The sequence below is a fragment of the Aethina tumida genome, chromosome 3 (genome assembly GCF_024364675.1).
Source record: "Aethina tumida isolate Nest 87 chromosome 3, icAetTumi1.1, whole genome shotgun sequence".
Lineage (NCBI taxonomy): Eukaryota > Metazoa > Arthropoda > Insecta > Coleoptera > Nitidulidae > Aethina > Aethina tumida.
The window spans coordinates 16720105-16741486 of record NC_065437.1 but is presented as its reverse complement, the minus strand read 5'-3'; the positions used below and the strand labels follow the sequence as shown (position 1 = coordinate 16741486).

The 21382-nt window shown below is 27.2% G+C and overlaps 2 protein-coding genes across 5 annotated transcripts in view; one reads left to right on the top strand and one right to left on the bottom strand.

The window, feature by feature from the left end:
* The window catches only part of LOC109596328 (cadherin-99C), a 380168-nt gene that overhangs the window by 279980 nt on the left and 78806 nt on the right, over window positions 1-21382 (bottom strand). The gene's annotated exons all lie outside the window — the stretch shown is intronic.
* Window positions 1-21382, top strand: part of LOC109596332 (probable serine/threonine-protein kinase DDB_G0282963) — a 42175-nt gene that overhangs the window by 6182 nt on the left and 14611 nt on the right. The window contains exon 2 of the mRNA XM_020011855.2: window positions 314-349. The gene's annotated coding sequence lies outside the window, so the exon portion shown is untranslated. The remainder of the gene's footprint in view (window positions 1-313; window positions 350-21382) is intronic.

The following is a 21382-nucleotide window of genomic DNA, read 5'->3' as shown; positions in this document are numbered from 1 at the left end:
GGCAAGCTTTTACACTGTAATAACAAAATCTTGTTATAGTTTTAACATGTATAAATTATAAAAGAATTATATTTACAATAAAACCTTCTTAAGGTGTTGTTATTTATTGATATAATCTTTTCAGTTCACAAGACAACAAAAGCTAAATATGTAATACGCAATAAAAATGCAATTTGTCAAGCAATAATCTCATAATGAGATTGACAACAATGTTTTTAATTTTAATTCAATTTGTACATTTCGCAACAATTGGATTAATCAGAAATTTGAATAACAGTTGCCTAACAATCATTGAAAATACATTTTGTTTTAGGGATACTTGTGAAGAAACTGGACGACAAAAGAATTGGTGAGTATCTGAATTAATGTTGTATATTTAAATGTCATGTCTTATGCTAAACACGGTAAATACAACTAAAAAATTTATTACAAAACATTAAATACTACGCCCAAAAGAGTAAAACTAACTTTTGACCTTTTATCTTAAATAACATACACATAATCTATCAAGCAAATATGTATAAATAAATAATTAAAAATTGAACACGTCCAAATCCAGCGTGAAATTGAACTAACAATTATAAGCTCATCAATGTTTAGCTAATATTATTAATTAATGTGTTATATAAATATTCATACAAGTTTTTCAATTTTCGTTTAATTAAAATTATTCTGTTTAGGGCATTTTACAAAATACCTTTCTTCAAATAAAGAATTTGTATGACTTAATTTTTAAATGTTATAATGTAGAAACATATTACTATTAAGTAAGGTTCAGTATTATAAGTCTTTTATTATTTTCTTATATGTTGTATTTATTGACACTTAATATGTAATATATATAAAAATAATTTACAATTAGAATTTCGATATATCATAATGAACTAATTGAGCAATTATAGTATTATTATAAAAATTTCTTAATTCTTTCAAAAACAGTAAGTAGTGTGCGTAATAAGTAATAGTACATAAAATGTAGGTTTATAAAATTCTTAATTTATTGGACATTTTTTTGGACCAATTTACTTCTAAAATCTCAAAGAACAATTATCCCAAAATACTCTACTTCATCCGAGATTTCCTCGACCCACTGAATAACGTATTACATAAATGACAATGTTTTTATCTTCTACATTAACATTGTTTCCTTTTAAGCAAAATGTTATTCTCTAATAACAGTTGGTTTTAATTTCCCCTTGGCTAAATTCAAATTTAAAATTGCATCTCTTAGAGATACGATTTTTAACGATGTTCCTACATAATTTTTTACCAGAATGTCTTATAATAAAATTTTACGATTAGTGGAGTAACTAGTATTTGGCGGCATATATATGTCAGTAATATTGTTGAATTGTTCTTCTAGTAAATGACTTAGAACATTGTTATAATAGCAATGGTTTTCTGCAAAAAACTGGAACTTTCTTTATATATTTCAGGTAATTCGGGTGCGTTGAACACGGTTATCATATTATTAATTTTTTTTTCATTTGTGTCATATTTTTGAGATATTAAAACTATATGAATAAATTTGTGTTTTTGGAAAATAATTATTTCTTTGACAATTTGAGAAAGTACAGACAATTTCAGCAAAATCAAATAACATTTGGATCAATTTGATATAGAGTATCCCAGATATAAGTGAGAAATGTTCATGATAATCAATCTGATATGCAGTTCGTTAAAAGTAACTGAATAATCCAGTGAAATTATGTTAGTACCTGTCGAGTAAATTAGCATATCTGATAAACAGATTGCGGCTAATTTAAGTAATTTAGTTTATGTGCGTTTGAGAAATGTTATTATCTAAATTACAAATTTTTACATTTTACAAGATAAAAAATCTAAAAATGAGTAAATTTCTTTGGCTGAGTAAACTCTTGATAATCTGCTGTTCGTAACGACATCGTTGAGTTATATAAACATGTTAGTTTTTTTCAATAACCATGTGTTATTGTTCAGTTTATATCCGTGAAAAAGTGTAGCACAAAGAAACAATCGAATGCTTGATTACATGACAAGTTTATCAGATCGATTGCTTAACTCTTCGGGTTAACAATGTGAATCTCGATTGGAGTTATGTTTGTTTCGATTAGCGGATGAAAATTTCAGACGTGGTCAAAGAAAATTATGCTCATGAATTATGCAACGCAGTTTTATGATTATAGTTATGGATACCAACTGTCTCTAATCTTATTTTTCTTCAGTACCTTGAAGTTACGGAACTAAATATTAAAATAAATTACTTACTTTATATAATCCTTAGTTATTCCATAATATTATTATCATCAGAACAAAATTCAATGTTTTAAATTAAAAAATATAATATTGATGTTTAGAAAGGTTATAAACTACGTTAAATGGCAACAACTTTTTATAATTAGGTTCATTGTTTTTAGAATATGTGAGAAATAGTATATTCATTATAAGGACCGATTGTTCGTCTTGAACTTTATTTTGCATAAAAGAGACGACGACTTTGATAAAAGAATATTGTGAAAGTTGCAATATTTATTTTGTTATGAACATCGTTACCATTTAGAACTTATCAAGTGATGTTGCGTAAACAACACTTATTTTTAAGTGAAAATAAATATTTTATTCAACAAGATCGGATGCCCATAGGTTTCTCACTATTGTCAGTATATTAGAATAGTTTGATAGTTATGCGATAAATCATCATTGTTATATTATTATAAAGACTATAATGTTACAAATAATTTTTGAAATTGAGTGGGACATAAATATAGCAACTTTAATTTTGAGTGGGATTTTTACTGATTACTGTTTTATTTAATTTGACATTAACTTATGTATACCATCCTTTTTATTTTATAATATTTTAATTATATTTGGGAGCCTTCTCATATTGAAAATATGAGGCCAGAAGAAACTAAGTATTCTCATAGCATACTTGAATGACTGACATGTTTCACTGTATTATACATTTTTTATGCAGTTTTGTCCATTTGAGATAATTAACATGAGCATACTCGCCGCTTTTTTATAAATTAAATTTGGACTCCTAAAAACGACTGGTCCCCACTGTTCTGCGGTTCAGTGAATGTGATCATAAGCAAGTCAGAATTAGACTTTCACATTTTTAATAGAAACTAGTGTTTTTCTTGAAGGTCTGGGGTCAAACGAACCCCCATCTGTTAAACATTTTCTCACAGTCCTTAAATTAATTTCAGCAAGTCTCATTTCCTCCATGCTGGCTTTAATTTGACTTGACTATTAGATTTAATTTGTCCTTCGAATTATTCAGTTCATCCAGTTTTAAAATTTCAAACTTAGACTAACCGTTGACTTATTTAACCGTAAACTCTTAGCCATCTTATTTGGTATAATTATGGCCACTACTGTACATTGAAATTTTGTTTGTATATTAAGCATCGTCGCTTAATAATGATTTCATACAATTTTGTTAAGTATATAATGCAAAGTATTGGATACTAAAATGCAATTAGCAATTTTTATAAAATAATTGTCAACAAACATAGTTTTATTTAATTTATAGAAGAATATCAAACTATAAATCGGAATATTACCACTATCAAGTAAAATTTAAAATATAAAAATTATATTTATTTTAGAGAAACATTAAAATAATATTTTATTTTATTTTAAACATTAATTTTAAATATAAACGGTGGAGGAATATATTTTGTAAACAAACCATATATAAGCACAAATAAACTTTAATTGTTTTTGTTCATTTATTGAAGAATCTAACTGAAACTTACGTAAACAAAAAATCACTACTAGATCAATAACAGAAAAAACAACAAAGATTATAAGTTGGTATAATTATGACCACTATTATATGTTAATTTAATTTTTGTTATTTATGATTTTTACTTTTTTCTTTTAAAATTCTGTTGACTAGTATTTCTATGATGTGTGAAGACTTTTTAATTTGTTCACATTTTGAAATAATAAACATATTATTTTTCTAAAATCATTAAATAGTAATTTGTCTATTTATAGTAAGAAACAGATGATAATCCGCAGACGCATACGCACACAAAAATAGGAAGTAGCATGCGTCTAAACAAAACGTAGAGGCAACAATATTCAAATTAAAAATAATTAAATGAAGGGGAAAGTTGCGCATCTCTCGCTTTCATCGACTGTACAGGCACAAACTATGACTTTGTTTCTCATGTTTACGACAGATGACACATAATGCTAATGAAAATGACTCAAAAACAACATTTAGGAATAAAATAATCATTTTGCGTTCCCAATTTTGAAAGTGATCATATCATTAATCGAATAGACGTGTTTCTGATTCGTTTTATCAACGCAATCTCGAAAATTTACAAGCCGCAGTGCAAAATTTACGATGAACACATCTAATAATTTCAGCGGTCGCAATATTACGTACGTGTAGCTGTCGCCCAACAACGAAATACCTCATTAATTGCATCTAAAAATCAACCGACTCATAACTCAAACAAACAATAAACACAAGTATTTACATACACGTCGCTTTCACGCTCGCAAATGTCATCGATTCTAACTTGTAATTAATTCTATGCCCATCAAATATAAATAGTTTTTTATTCTCCAATCCGCAAATACCAGTTACGATATTAATTGTGTACGAGAAGTGAACTTCTTAGCCATGTAATTTTACACTAAATACTGCTTATTTACCGGTAAGACATGACCTTTAGCGGATCGAATGGTATTCGAAAACAATCATCTTGAAGACGATTTTTCATGAAAAAAAATCGTGTGTATCACGGAGTACACGATTCTCACTTTGGCGGTCGAGTGATTGTAATAATGAACTATGGATAACTCCGAACGTCTCTGCCTTGACCTAAACTTACCTAGAACAACCATGTTTTCTAATTGTTACGGTTTATATGTCCATATGTTGTGGCTAATTGTCCGGGTGTCGCGAGCAATTAATTGACCAAATGAGATTTGTATTGACGACGGCATCTTGAACAATTTCTAATGGTGTAAAGGTCATTAGCATGGTCAAGAGATTTATGGAAGTGCATGGGAAGAACGATTTTTGTGATTCTCAGGGTGATTTTATATGATTTATTTATGTTAGCACATTGAATTTTCCTTATAGAGATGAATGATTCATCTCTGAAGATGATCGAAAATTAAAGGCTATTAAATGTTTTTTATAAACAAACAGATTATTAAAACATAAGTTTAGCAACATCGCTTTTAGCACATTAATTTATTTCTGGCATTGAATAGAAATGTGTTTATACGGGTTAATAGTAGGTAATCTAATAGTAATGGTAAAAATTGTTGTTAACACATCTAAGTACATAGATTAATTAAGTATATTACATTGGCATTTATTTTATCCGTAGTCATTTTTTATTAGTTTAATTGATTTTATAAATTATAAATTTGCATGAGGAATTCTCTGTAAAGAGGTCACAAAACTACTATAATATTATAATATTTTTTTTTAAATTTTCTCTAATATAAATATAAATTTATTCAAAATTTCGGAATTTAAATTCGATAAAATTCAAATTAACCGTTCCTCCAAATTTCTATTTACATTAGGTTCAAATAAAATTTTTATTTTATTTGTCTTGCAGATATATTCTATTTACAATATGTTAATTACTTTCACTCTTGACATGGAAACAACAATAAAACATATATCACTTTTAAAACGTGCCATATAAAATCAATATCTTCATTAAAATTTGAGACTAATTTACTTTTAAACAACAATTAGTTTGACTATACCTATAATAGTATTTATAATGTTTTATAATGGAGCATAATTAAGTGTTTTAAGATTTAATGGCACTTGGGACATTTTAAAATTTTCTACAAACATAAAAGATTTTACAATTAATTTTGCTAATTTCACTTTTAGTATAAAAATGTTAGAGCAAAAATATCTGAGAAACTTATCCTAAAATATTAAAATTCCAACTGAAATCTATTGTCCTATAATTAATGGCTTGAAGCTATAAAATCTTATTAAACTTTTTATGCAATATTAAGTTCAATCGAGATAAAAATACTTTCATTGTGCCTTTTACATTTCCCTTTAAAAATAATTAATAAAATTTTAGTTCATTTTTATCCTTGATATTTGATTATATACAATTACAATAGAAAGTGGAGCTAAGTATTTTAGAGATTTAAATCAATTCACAAAAACATTTTTAAGATTGCAATTAGCTTTTCAAACTATTTTAAAATATTTAATAAAATGTCAATGTGTCTATTTTCATCTTTACATAACAAAATGTCGACAAAAATTTATAATAATCAGAACAACAAAAGTTGTGCAATTAAAAAATTATTAATATGGAAATATACTGCGCCGCAAAATTATGAAATATTTACTAAAGTATATCTTTTTATTAACATAAAATTTTAAACGATCAGTTAAATTATTAGCTTTGGGACTTTAGGCATAATTTTAAAAGTAAATTGTGCGGCGGCCGTTGTTCTTTTCAAAGAAGGAAAAAGTCAAAATGGAATATTAAATTGACTAAATGTGATGCAGTCGGTGATTTCAAAAGTGATTAGACTATTTTACGAAACGGGTTCCAACGAAAGACCTAATAGATATGAAAAAGAATAACTTCATCACAACAAGACAAAGGTTTTGAATGAGTACTTTACTGTAGCAACATTTTTCATTGACCTGTTATGTAAGAATAAGCCAGGTAACACAAGAAGGAGAAGACTAAAGAAAAACAATATAACCCCGTACCGTCCTGTAACAGGTTCCTTATTGAGTGCAACACATCGTAGGGATTAACTGAATTTCACTCGAGAGTACTTTTATTAGGGAGAAACTGAGTGGGAGTCATGTATATTGCTTAGTGATGAGTCTAGCTTTTCTTTAAATAGCGATGATCGTCATAGAAGAATATATAGACGATCAGGAGAACGTTACGCTAACTGAAACTCTTACTTTTGATCTAGGATCGGTAATGGTTTGGGGAGGCATTAGTTTTGCAGGCACATACGGAACTGATTGTCATAGCTGGGTTTTAACGGCTGATAGGGATCAGGTAAATCCTGGAATCTCATGTTGTACCCTTTGCTCAATTTATTGGGGAAGAGTTTCTTTTATGTATGATAATGTTCGACCTCATACTGTGTCAGAGACTACCTTGACGATCTAAATATTCCGCTAATGAACTCGGCCAGCTAGTAATCCGTACTTAAATCTGATTGAACATCCAACCACCACAAAACCTAACTTAAAACCAACTAAAGGAAAATAAAAATTTGGGAGGGTATTGATCAGGATGCCATAGGAACATTAAATTTAAGTATGAGGGAATGTTGACAAAAGGTCGTTAACACTCGTAGTGTAATTACTCCATATTAAAGTAAATAAACTTAATTTTGTTACATTTAATTATTTTTCTAATAGTATTATACAATTTATTTGAATCGGTGTTGGATCTTTACTCCCAAAAATATAACTGCTTTTCAATAACTTGATTACGTATGAAACATACCGATTGTTGTGCACTGTATTACAATCCACGAATTTAAACCATTAAAAGCTTTCTGTTTCTCTTCCCTTGTCAAAACTCTATAGAATATTAATTATAAGTATTTAATACATTTTTGTAAACACATAAGTACATTATAATTATAATAGGTTCAATGGAATTACTCACAAACTAACTACTTGTAGTTAACGATTTAAACCTTAAAGAAACACTTATTTACATTTTTGCATATTTTATGTAAGTTACCACCAAAAAAGTTCATATTATAATTAATTAGATGTTTGTATTTATTTTAATATTTATTTAATTATAATAATGACTCCATAATAATTTTTTTAACATTATTGGATTCCAAGATAAGTTTACACAATATTTCATATTACTAATTAATTTGTGTTTATTTAAAATATTTAATTAATTATAATATTTACTACACTATAAATAAATTAATTTTAAACACATAATTTACAACTTTCTCGAAGTTATTTGTAGTAAAATATTTATTATTATTATATTAATTATATTATTTACTACATTTTAAATAAATTAATTTTAAACACATAATTTACAATTTTCCCATGTTATTTGTAGTCATATACGATAATTCTAAATTTTATTTCGTTTGTATATTAATATATTTATATATTTATTTAATTCTAAAAGTTTTTATATTGTAAATGATATATTTCTTTCACCTATGCATATATTATTTGAGGATAAGACGATAGTTCATACTATAAAAAAATATGGTTATACTACATTTTAAACAAAATATTTTTAATAAATGATAAAAATAATTAATAAAATATTTTTATCTATTTTAAATACATATTTAATTATAATAATTATGATATTTTGAATAAAAAAAATTCAAATCAGAATCTTTCACCTTCGCTTGAAATTCTACAACTCGGCCAAACACATATCTAAACCAAAAACTGCATTAATTAAATAAAATGAACCGCAATCGTCTTGCAAAATCGAAAACCCCATTCCGTGACTGGTTGGCCGGGCCGATAAATATAATAAAATTATAACACTGCAATCGCAACACCACTTTGCGAGATACAGACGTTAATGTTTCACGTTAAAATCGCACGAAACGCCGGAGCCACGGGCGCAATCTGATCTAAAACCGCAACGAACACAATCATTATTCCATATGTACTCTATAATTAACATGTAATGAGATCTCGGATTCACCGCTACCACTTTGCGTCGTCTTCGGATCTTCAGCGCCGTGAATGATGCATCATGATGGCTCGTTGCGGTTTATGGGAGTTGAGTGTCGATGTTTAACACTTTCGCTCGTTTTTTTTTTCCATTCTATTGTGTTGCAATCTTGCATGCGTGATTGTTGATGGGACAATTTTATTAATTTACGCACGATTTAGTGGTAATCAATATGTTTGAGTCTTTGTTTTGTAATTATATAAAACGATACTTTCTCTTAAGATCACGGAGAAGTTATACATACATACATCTAAAATATTTTATTTTTAAATTCTCTGTACTGTTATACAACTTTTATTGACATCGATTCTTGAGTAATTCTACATGTCTTGTCATACTTTAACGGTCTGTCAGTATTAATAATGCTGATTTATTGTGTTATGAAATTCTTTTTAATGTCTAATAGATGACTATAATGTTATTACAAGAGTAAAATTTAATTTTTAGAATTTTTTTTAATGAGAAAAAATTTTGAAAATTTTTAGAATTCATAGATATGTACAACCATGTATATTGTGCATTAAAAGGCAGTCAATTTAAATGTAAAATATACAATAAAATAACATATTTCTTTGTGATTTCATGTTATTGTCTTTCTTGTTTGATAATATGAAAAGCAACACAATTTAATATGTGGTAATTCAGTTTTATATTAGTAATATTCGAATATTTTCACTGAATCTTAATTATTACATCCGTTTTACTATTAGTTTACGTCCTTATTCATTATAATTCTTAATTATTCAACAATAATTTATTTGTGATTATCGTTCACTATAATTAGTGACTTGAATAAAACTCCTTGAACTTTGTCTTTTCACACTAAAAATTATTGTTATTGAAAAAATTTATGTTAATTCGCGATGCATTCTGGTATATTTTGTCAATTTTAAATTGTTTGGATAAAAATATTACAAAAATATTTGGTAAATAATTATATCTATGTTACCTATACATATTGTACAAAATTTAATTTATATGTTTTAGGAAAAATTTCATTATCGAATTTTATGTAACATCTTAATAACTTCTAGTTAGCAATTAAAATACTAAAATACCAATTATTGAAGAATTATTGTTGTTTAATGTCGTCGTTAAAATTAAGTTCAGCTTCTTATATTAACTGAAAAAATTTAATAATAATTGCTAAAATAAAACAATTTCGATTAATCGTTATGATTAATTAACCAATTGCAATTGGTGATATTTATTATTATTATGTCTTTTTTATTTATAATTTTTTTATTAGTTATTTCACTGTTTTCTCATTTGTTCCACTCGTTAGAAAAATTAAAATGTCCAAGTTATTACATTGTCGACCGTTTAAATTGACATCTATGAAGACAAATCGCTGTAATCTATTAATCTTAGATGATAAACGTATCTAATTTGCATATATGTTAATCGCATCGTAATTAATAAAATATTGCACATCGAAACACAAGACATCATTATTTTCAGTAGTGTTCTTTGATACGCGACGCTCAAAAGAACAATTAATAGGAATTACAGGGCAATTTTGACTGACGGCCAGTTAATTGATAATTAAATTAATAATTAATTGATTTTTGGCGTTGTGCAAGTCTAGGAAATGAGCAGACATAAAATCGGCAATGAGATGTAATATATAATTTTTGCACTAGAGAAAGTTCATTATAGGTTTTTAGTGCCGGTATTCATTTTAAATTAAATACAAAAAAAAAAACCAAATACTATTTTCGTTCGTGTAAAAAATTGGCACTTAAAATTTCCATCTCGCTTTACGTTACGATATTGTAGTGTAACACATTTTCTCATAGACCATTCATAGAATAAGAATTTAAAGCATAACAATGAAATATTATTGCCGCGTTTTGCGTCACATTTTTCTCACAAGTTTCTTAATAAAAAAATAATTTATGTATGATTTAACATACAAAACTCAAGGGCTTACAAGCTTTTGAAACTGAAGTATGGGCTATTTTTAAATCGGTTTCAGTTGTGACACTGATTAGCAGATAAGCAGTTAACAAATGCACGTTTAAGGACAATGAAAATTAATTAACTCTTGATCACTTTTATGGTAGTGACGCTGTCGCTCTTTAACATTTTAGCAACAGTTATATTTGGAGCATTGAACAGTTACGTCATTTTTATTTTAAAGATCAAATTTGATGCATTTTTTATACCCTCAATTATTCTTTTACAAGTAAAAAATAATTATGTTAAATTGACCAACATTTCCAAATCCTTTGGTTTGGTGCCTGAAACGTTTGGTTTAACAAACTTTTGTATAATAGTCTTCCATTTATGGAGTATATCATTCTTCACCATAGTTTTAGAGTCGAATAAATGGGTTATTGGTTTCCTAATTCGTCATCTAGGTTTTTACGATTAATTCGGAACAACAAAAGTCAATAACTAAAAATATATTTTTAACGATGTATTAAATGTAACATATTGCACGAGCATTTCCTAACATCAAATTGATTAACAATGACTTTTGTATTTGGCAACATATATTTTGGTACAATTAATTGATTCATTAAACCGAAATTGATGCAACAAACGTTTTTAGTTCAGAAAATCAATTATGTAAGCTTTATAATTGAACATAAAATCGATTAATTGATAAAATTAAATGAAAGCATGTGTTAAACACGTTATAATGTGACAAGTAAGTAAACTCAAGTTTAGTGTTAGGTAAATCAACTTCAAATTTTATAATAGTCAAATTTGAATGTATTGGTTGTATCTAAAAAAGGTATGTATAGTTTCATTAAGTTACATTCGCTAATTTAAGTAGTATTTCCTTTTTATGTAACTTGTAAATTGTTGTTTTATATGTTGTAAATTAAATAATCACAAAATTTATATTTTTTATATATAATATTTTAGTGCGTTATTGTGGAAATATAAACATTTTTTAATGTTTAAGTAATTAAAAATTATATAAAATAGTAATTTTTTAAATTTTATTCATATTCATTTGAATAATTTATCCTCAAGCTTGATTCTCCTATTTATGTGGTTATAAATTGTTGTTTATATATTGTAAAATAATAACAAAACTTTCAAGTAATTTGGAAACACTTTTAATAATTTATCTTCAAGACTGATATTTTTTTATTTATCTAGTTATAAATTGTTGTTTATTTGTTGTAAAATAATCACAAAGCTTATATATTTTTGTTTTCATTAAGCGTCATTTTATTCTAGAAATATACAATTTTTTTAATTTTCAAGTGATTTGAAAACATTTATTTAAAAATTATATAAAATAGTAATTTTTTAAATTTTATTCATATTTATTTTAATAATTTATCCTCAAGTTTGATATTTCCTATTTATCTAGTTGTAAATTGTTGTATGTTGTAATGTATTGTTGTAAAATAATCACAAACTTATATCTTTTTATTTATTCTTTAAGCGTCATTTTATTGTGGACATATACATATGTTTTAATTTTCAAGTGATTTGGAAACGGTTAATTAAAAATTATATAAAATAGTAATTTTTAAATTTTTTTTTTTCATATTTATTTTATTAATTTATCCACGAGTTGTTGTTTATATGTAGAAAAATAAATCAAATTTATAATTTTTTTATTTTTTCTTTAACCGTTATTTCATTGTAGAAATATACGTATTCTTTAATTTTTAAATAATTTGGAAAGACTTATTTAAAAATTATACAAAATAGTAATTTTTTAATTTTTTTCATATTTATTTTAATAATTTATTCTCAAGGTTGATGATCTCAATCTAACTAGTTGTAAATTATCGTTTATGTGTTATAAAATAATCACAAAACTTATATTATTTTTTTTCCCTTTGCTTTATTGTGGAAATATACATATTTTTTAATTTTCAAGTAATATGGAAACAGCATTTTAAAAATTATATAAAATAGTAATTTTTCAAATTTTATTCCTATTTATTTTAATAGCATATTTAATGATTTTAAATATTTTTATTTGCATTTTAGAAATTTTCTAATATATGTTTTATAACTTTTCTCCTAGAGTCTAAATGAAATTTTATAATGGTCATTTAAAACTTTTCTTATAATTTTAAAATGAAATAAAATTGCATATGATTTACATAACATAATATTGAACACTTATTGAAAGCTCATTGAACATCCGCAGTTAACAAGTAGTTATGTAAATTTACATATTTCATATCAAATAATAAAAAATTGGTAAGTGGCATGAACCCCATTTTTGTGCATTTTCGAAACCGTTAATAAATCTCATTAGTGGTCTCGGGTCAAATCGAAATGCTAACGGGAAATCGGTTGTCAGTCTTTAATAATAAATCAAAACGAGTACTTTAAATTGGCGGCTTGCACAAATTGTATGTGTTTGTGGTGTTGCACAAGTGAATCACTTCGAAACGGTCGTAAAATTTTTGCACTAGTATTAGAAATCAAGAAAGGGTCGTAAATTATTATTCCATAAAATCCGATTCGCCCATATGGTGTATTTTAATTACTTTCGTGGCGCTTCAAAGTCCATGGAACCTTGAAAATAGCGCAATAGCGCAAATGTGAATCGATCAATTAGTTCCCAGCCGCATAAATTACATGCACAATCTCGATGAACTAGATCATTACTCAACATCTTACGCTTGTAACCCTGACCATCAATCGCTGGAACCGGTTCTTCATTCGCGGTCCATTCAGTGAAAGTGACATCAGTTGGAAAACCGCCTTAGGCCAATGGAATTTTTCTAAAGATTATTTACATTTCTCCGTGAAATATTGTGACTGTTCCATTAAAACTAACACAGTTTCGAACAATTAGTAAGAGGGAAGGAAAGAAACTGTTATTTGCCGAAGCCCATTTCTAGTAAAACACCTCTCACCGTAAGACAATAGATCACGAATTATTTTATCGATGTGTATAAACATTTACGCGAATTACTTGATGTCCTTTCTCTTAAAAAATAGTTGCATTTAAACAATTTAAACACTTTCTATTATTTTGAGATGAAATGATAAATGTCCGCCGTAAATACCAAAGGTAGGAATTCGTGTACGATTAGCATTTTAAATATCATAATGTGCCCACGTCTGTGTTCAACCAGTGTCATCTCATGTTACAGTAATTACATCTTTATGATTGTCTTGATATTTCTTAATTTGCATTCAAAAGAAAGTTTCAATAATTGTTGTAAATGTGATTTATGTCATAAATTTATTAATGGAAATTCAAATGGGTGTTTTCAAGAAATTTCTGACATTGAATATAGGAACAATAAAATCCGGATTCGTGTCTTTTTGGTCCTTCGTGCGTTGTTTTAGTACCTTGACATTTGGCCGTTAAAAAAATTAGTTATTTAGTATCATGAGAACGATTGTGAATATTAAAAGATGTGTTGACTGATATGTCTTCGGAATTACACCCTTCGGTGCATTATTTATATTGTATATTGTGATTGAAGCAGTTTCATAATGTTATTCTATTATAATTGGATAGAAGAACAATCATCAATTGAGATTTATGCAAATTATATTAAAATTATTATGTAAGTAATTATATTATTCTATTGTTGTGAATTGTTATAATCGTATATCAAATTAAGTAGAAAACTTTGGCAGAATATTCAGAATATTTCTAAAAATGTTTTTATTTTAATGTGTGCAAATGCTAATTAATATACAGTAGTGACCATAATTATATCAACTTGTTAAAATATACTAAAAATAAAAACTGTATTACTTCAATTGTATGTCACTACCTATAATGTTAATTATCTCTTCAATGGACACAATTATACCAACTGTTTGCTTTAATTGTTCTCTGTGAATTTGTATCTATTTTTTACTAGCAGTATTTTGCTTAATATAATTATTTAATCATTGGCCGAAGTGAAACCGTAAGAAAAATTGCAATACAGCAGAGCCAAGACCGAAGGAACAGCAAGAGATGGCTAAGATTTTATGACTAAATAAGTCAATTGTTTTCCTTATTATAAAAAATATTTTTAGAAAGTATTAGTAACGAAAAAATTTGCATCAGCTTTTAATACTTCAATCTTATCGTTAACTGAAAAGTCAATTTGGAGGAAAGGACTGCTTATATTAAACATACTTCAGGACCAAAAGTACACAAAAAAATTTGTTATATTCACAGTTAAACATCATGGAGGTTTCATGATGCTATGGGGTTCTTTCAATTCATTTGGTTTAGCCTCCCGTAGACTGAAATATATTAAACAACAATTTGCTTCCATATATTGAAGAAATGATGCATTTAATAAATGTATTTCAATGTGAAAACATGTTTTGTCTTGCCCGTCTTAATTTCCAGAGATCAACCTTATAGAAAATATGGGAGATCACTTTTATAACTAATTTCGACATAAAAATTTTAAAATTTAAATAATCTCATCACAGCAATTCATCTAGCTTAAAGGGATATACTTATCGTAGATTGGGAAAACGGTTCGAGTCTGAGGCACAAAGATAGCCAAAATTATAAAACAAAAAGCGTCTTATACAAAGTGTTAATGTTAATTTATGTCCAGTTCTATCCAGAAAAATATATATAATATTTTGTATAAAAAGTATATAACAGTTTTTAAAATAGTATATAAGATAACAATACAATAAATTATTTAATTAATAGTGTTCTGTCTAAAATTGTTAAGTTGCTATAAAAAATTGTATTATATAATTATAAAATTAATTTTAATTATTATTTTGTAAATATTGTCAATATTATATAATAAAATAATATTGAAAATTTGTTTATTTAAAGGCAATTATAAAAAATATAATAAACTATGAACTAGCAAACATAAAACTTTTTATTTGTGGAAAACAATAAAACATTTTTATTTCTATCTAAAATATATATTACATGCATACACATATTAAGTCTTGAAATATTAAAAAATATTGATTCTAAACACAAATTTTTAACTGAAAAATAGAGTATGCTTGCTAATCTATATATACAGGACCGGTCAAAAGTAAAGTAACAAACATATTTTTGTTTCCTTGATGTTATCAAGGAACCATATTTTCAGATAGTGTACCTTATAACTTGAATGAATATTTTTATTTATTGAATAATCAAAAGTAAAGCAACACCGTTATAAATCATTTAATTTTAGTGTGTCTTTAGTATTTTATGCATATGGTGATCAGTAAATATTAAGTAAAGTTAGATAAGTATGTCTGCAGGATGAGCTTTGTCAAATGATCTTAAAAATCTTATTATTTCTAAGTACAGATCAGCTCTTAAACAAATTTTTAATTGTATCACAATTAAATTTAAATTTCAGTATGTCAAGAACAATTCCAGCCTTTAATATCAAAGGAACTAGAGCAACACTTCCTAAAACTGGACGATCGAGAAAAATGAGCAAGAGTGACGATCGGAGGAGTATGCAAAAAAGACCTGAATAAAAATGTCGAATATTTTCAGTTTGCACGGGAGTATTTAGACTGGAGTGAAAAAAGAGGAAAACCGTTTTCTGATGAAAGTAAATTTAATTTATTTAAAAAATCTTACTCAGGCAAATTTTATAACTCAGATGAATTGTTTGAAGCCATTAGTTTAGTGTATTAATTTAAATATACAAATGTATTAGAATTTTTTTCTTAAAAATAAATTTGTTGCTTTACTTATGGCTAGTACTGTACGTAAAACTTTTCATAATAGTTAAACCCAATAATAAATAATAAATTTAGTTTAATTAAATTGTACTCAAATCGTTAAAGAAATGTTTAATTATACATTAAAAATAATAAAAAAATAACATCAAAAATTATTAATTTTAGAATTTTACAAACGAAAGCAAAAATAGATTGATACCAAAGAATATCAATCAATCGGTGTCGAATGATTTTAATAAAATGGTGAATGCGCATATAAAATTTTATTATGAAATATGACTAATATCTAGTTTCACATACATCTCGATAATAAAAAATGTATTAAAAATCGGTGATATTGAAAAATTTGTTAATTTTTTGAAGAATCAAATACGTTTGAAAATCCCACGGCACAATTTAGCTTGTCATTGATATTTGATTGTCATTCAATAAAACACTGGATAAAATGATATAAAATTAGAGTTTCCATAACTATTAAATTGAGTTTCCATCACCTTTTCCAGTGCCCATTATTTTAATTTACCTAATTACATCTGAGTTACCTTGACATTCTCTCCATAAGCTTTTTAGTGATTGTATCATAGATGATCCGGGATATGAAATAACGTATTTATTAATCGTATTTATTTATATTGTTAAAAAAAATAAGACAAATAATATAATATAACATTCACATAAGCCTAGCAAATGTTCGGCGTCCATTAAATTTAAAAGTCAATAAACAAGGACGTTCACATGCTATTTAATTATATAATTACATTTTGATTAGGTTGGATATTTCGATGAAACATAATTTAATAAGCCAGATTAGCCATGACGAAAGGTAAATAATTCTTATGCGATCGAATCTCTATTACAATAACAAGGAATGTTACGTTCGTGAATCGGTCTAATCCGAAAATTTAATTATAATTTTATATTTCGGTTAAAATTTTGCACGACGCCGAAATCGGTGCAGGATTAAGTGTGATGAGAAAAACGTTAAAGGTGAGACGAATTTCTTGTGGGAAATATTTAGAAACCTGCCATTGTGGACATTTCAAAATATCGTTAATTACATGCCTACACCGCTCGAATATCAGATAATTATTTATTGTTTGGGGCTACGATTATCGGACTTATCTGATTTGGTCCACGAAAACACCAGAAATTTCTCCCAAACTAGATAAATCAAAGGCGTTATACAAACACATTGTTCCAGTTCGACATATTCGAGGTCGTAACGAGACCATCAAAACGTACTTTATTAACAAGCTGCATCCACGAACAATCGTTCCGTCAGTTTGGATAAGCAACCGAGCGAAAAACCGCAACAATTAGTTCCCCCAATTAAATGGCATCAGACATAATGAACATTTCAACTGCGTTTAATTATGTACCGAACGCGTGCGTTATATAAACCGAATATTTGGGTCGGAAATAAGAGGTACTACTTCCTTTTTGCTTATGCGTACGGTGTATTAATTGGCAGTTTAAGAGCATTTGTGTTAAGGAGATTCAAACAATAACAGTATTGCGTCTTTATATGTAAATTTGTGACTATTTATGTGGACGGTCAGATTTGAAACTCAAAGCAATTACTATAATACTATTGTCCAACGATTGTTGTTGCATTGTTGTAGCTCTCTAAACCAGATTTAAAATTGGCAATTTATTGCGACCGGATGCACGTTATGGAAGTTTATGCTTTTCATTTCACGATAAAACAGTGACCAATATCGGATCTTGGGTTAGGTGAAAGTTACACTATAGAAAAGTGACAGATCAAAAAGCTAAATATGGATATCAACGCGGGACATCGTGAGTCCTGACTAGAAAATGCATTAGTCAAGGTTAATATGAAACTTTTTCATGCCTCATGCCTCACAGAAATTAACTTTTTCTACGCTCGTTTGCCACTTAAGTGATTTTATCACTTTTTGGTTTTGGTGTGTGAATTTCACTGAAACATGTTAATTAAAGCCTCAAATTTTAGGTGAAAGATGTCAGCTTATTTATGTGAGTAACGTAACGTTGGAATTGTACAACTGCATAATAATAAAACTGTATTTATTTCCAATTCAGTTTCACACCGAGTAAATTATTCATTGCAATGCAATTTGCAAATAACCAGACGTCGTATTACCATAATCAACAATATGCCGTAGATATCAATTCAGATTAAATTGAGAAATATAAAAATTATATTTAGGAAATATTTGCATTGAATATCAGCGGTGTGAAATGCTATTACGGTCGATAGATTGAAATATGGTACAAAGAAAGTTCAGTTTAACATGACTTAAAATTTTCGCACGATTGTTTGGAAGATTTGTCGAGACTTGATTGTTTTAAAAGCGTTCGTGCCGGACAATTTAGGAATTTATTGCCGGACGGGCGAGACGCAGTTCGTTAAACTTAACAGAAATCGAATTTCTCCTCTTTATTTGCTTGGAAATTAAATATTTTCTGTCGCTTAGTGTCCGGAAAATCGATAAATTTTCTTCAAAACCTGTCGTGGGTATCTGCAAGTCAACATTTTTACGAGGTACTTAAATTACATCAGTTTATTACTGTAAAATAGCATACACCTTGTACACAACACGTGTTGTTGAACAGGTTTATTGGTTTGTAATAAAAAGAAAGAAATCTAACAAATTTTTTTTATTTTAATTTTAAATTTAAATTTTCAATTTAATTTACTGCTGAAATATTAAGTTTTAATCAACCAATCAAAGATATTTTTTATAAAATTATATATATTATTTTTTTTTCAATAATATTTGGTTATGTGCTAAGTTAACTTCAAAAAAGTAGTTTAAGTAGAATTATAATTTATTACTCACAATGCATAAAAATGTAGAATATTGGTAAAATCCAGAAATTTGCCAAAAATTGTATATTTTTAGTTATTTTTATGGATAAACTTTTTAAAAGTCTAGTTTTAAAATTTAAAAGTGTTACCACACAATAAACAATTAAACAAAAGCAATAAAAACATCAAATATCTTGTAAATTGTATGTTGTGTATGTAGACACATTTAATTATTTTTATTATTATTAATATTTACTGAAGAAGAGAAAAATAGACGTATATACTTTGAATATTTATTTATAAATAGGTTTTTATTTCTAATTGTTATAAAAAATATATAAAAAAATTGTTTTTTTATATTAAAAAAAAAATGAACTTATTATGGGGTATTTCTATACTGTAAACTTATTGCAAATACAAACTGTTGCCTCAAAATTTAAAGTCTCAAAAACCAATCTTGAGCAGGAGTTGTATCAAGATTTTTACTCTGACCTCTGATATCAGGAAACCTCGTAAGGACGAGAGTTTTTAAGTTAATGCAAACTTTACTCTATTTACTTAAATAGAAAAAATTATTGACAAAATTGTGGTGGTACATTAATGTATTGGAATAGTAATTTGTTATGGCAGAATAAATTTTAAATATGTCTCAATATTTCTTGTGTTCTTAAGATATTGTAAATTATTCCGTAATTATTAAATTAGGAAATGGTCAATCATCTAAATTTTACGTCCAATTTAGGTAATCCATAGTTTAGTGAAGTAGGAAGCGAATTATGCAAATTTCAGCCAATCATGTCATTAAACAATTTCGGATTGTGTGATTTTCATTTGCTTCGTATAATAAACGTGTAATTCGAGGTGTCACGATTCCCGATTGGCAAATAAAATCTCCAGCCGCAATAAAAATGATTGTCTTTAATTAAACATCAAGAAGCACCATAAAAACTCGCGAAATATTCGTGTCGAAACCGGCGATTAGCGAAACCTTTATTTTTGTACAAGCGGGTTATTTACGAAGAACTAATAATAAAGATTACAACAGCAAATACTTAAAATTTCAGTCGACAATCAAAACATTTTATTTTGAGGTTATTAATTATAATACTCGGTTAGATTTTTTACAATGGTTCATCTCCATTGAAGGTGAACAAGTTGAAGCAACTGAGATCGTGAAGTTACACACAAACTGAACTATAATATCGTTGCGAAAGTTCATTTTGCAAATGTGTGTAATTAACATCTGTTTCACACAGAAAAACAGCGGATTATTAACGCGGAGGAAACTTTAATTTCTGAATAGTCGTAAACATTTAACACTGTTTGTATAACTTTGTCGGAACATTGAAGCGAACTTGAGGAAGTCGTTGCTGGTCACGATTTTTTAGTATAAATTTTAAAAGAGATCCCGATAAGCAATCTGTTTATCTAGTCTTGGCTACACTATCTTATTATTGTATCAGTGAAAGCACGAAGCCATTGATTGATTCCAATGTTACAAGTTCGCGAGGTCAAGTGCAAAAATTAAGCGAAAGCTCGGTCAGTGATGCATTTGTAATTTGGCTATTAACGCAATATCAGTATCTCCTAGTTCGGTGTAATAGTAATGTAATTACTGCAATATATACACTTGGAACTTTCTATGGACAAAAAAATTCATGTCTGTACCTTAATTGACAGTGTGTTAGCATAAATGGCTTAGATACATTGAACAATGGTGCTTTGTAACGAACGTAAATCACATTGTCGACAAATTTTTTTCATCGCACCTCTATAGTAAAAAGTATCTCGTAATTTTAATGCTATTTAACTTCATCAAATGATATTTTTGTGTTGTAAAGTTTCGTTTACTTTTCAAAGAAGAAAGTAACTCTTACGCAATTGGAACTGAAACCAGACCTTTATTGTTTCCTTCTATTTGAAGCATCTCCAAACAACATGTAATCCACTCTAACCACTTGAAACTTTTGACAAGTTAATCCATAAAAATTGTGTGGAAATCAAAACACATTCACGTGGATAAAGTAGTTCGAGTTGTTGACACCAATCTATAATCTTATAAGTCAACAAAAGGAACGTTCGAGTGGGAGTATACTATAAATATATAATAGAGTTCACAGGTCAATAAAGGAGAAATGGAAGAAATAATAAAAGGAAGCAATAATTCATAAGAATATCTATGATTTATTACAACAAAAAAGAAATCTACTCTGATCTACTTTTGGGATACCGAAAATGCATGTTGGATTATAAAAATATTCATCAGGTA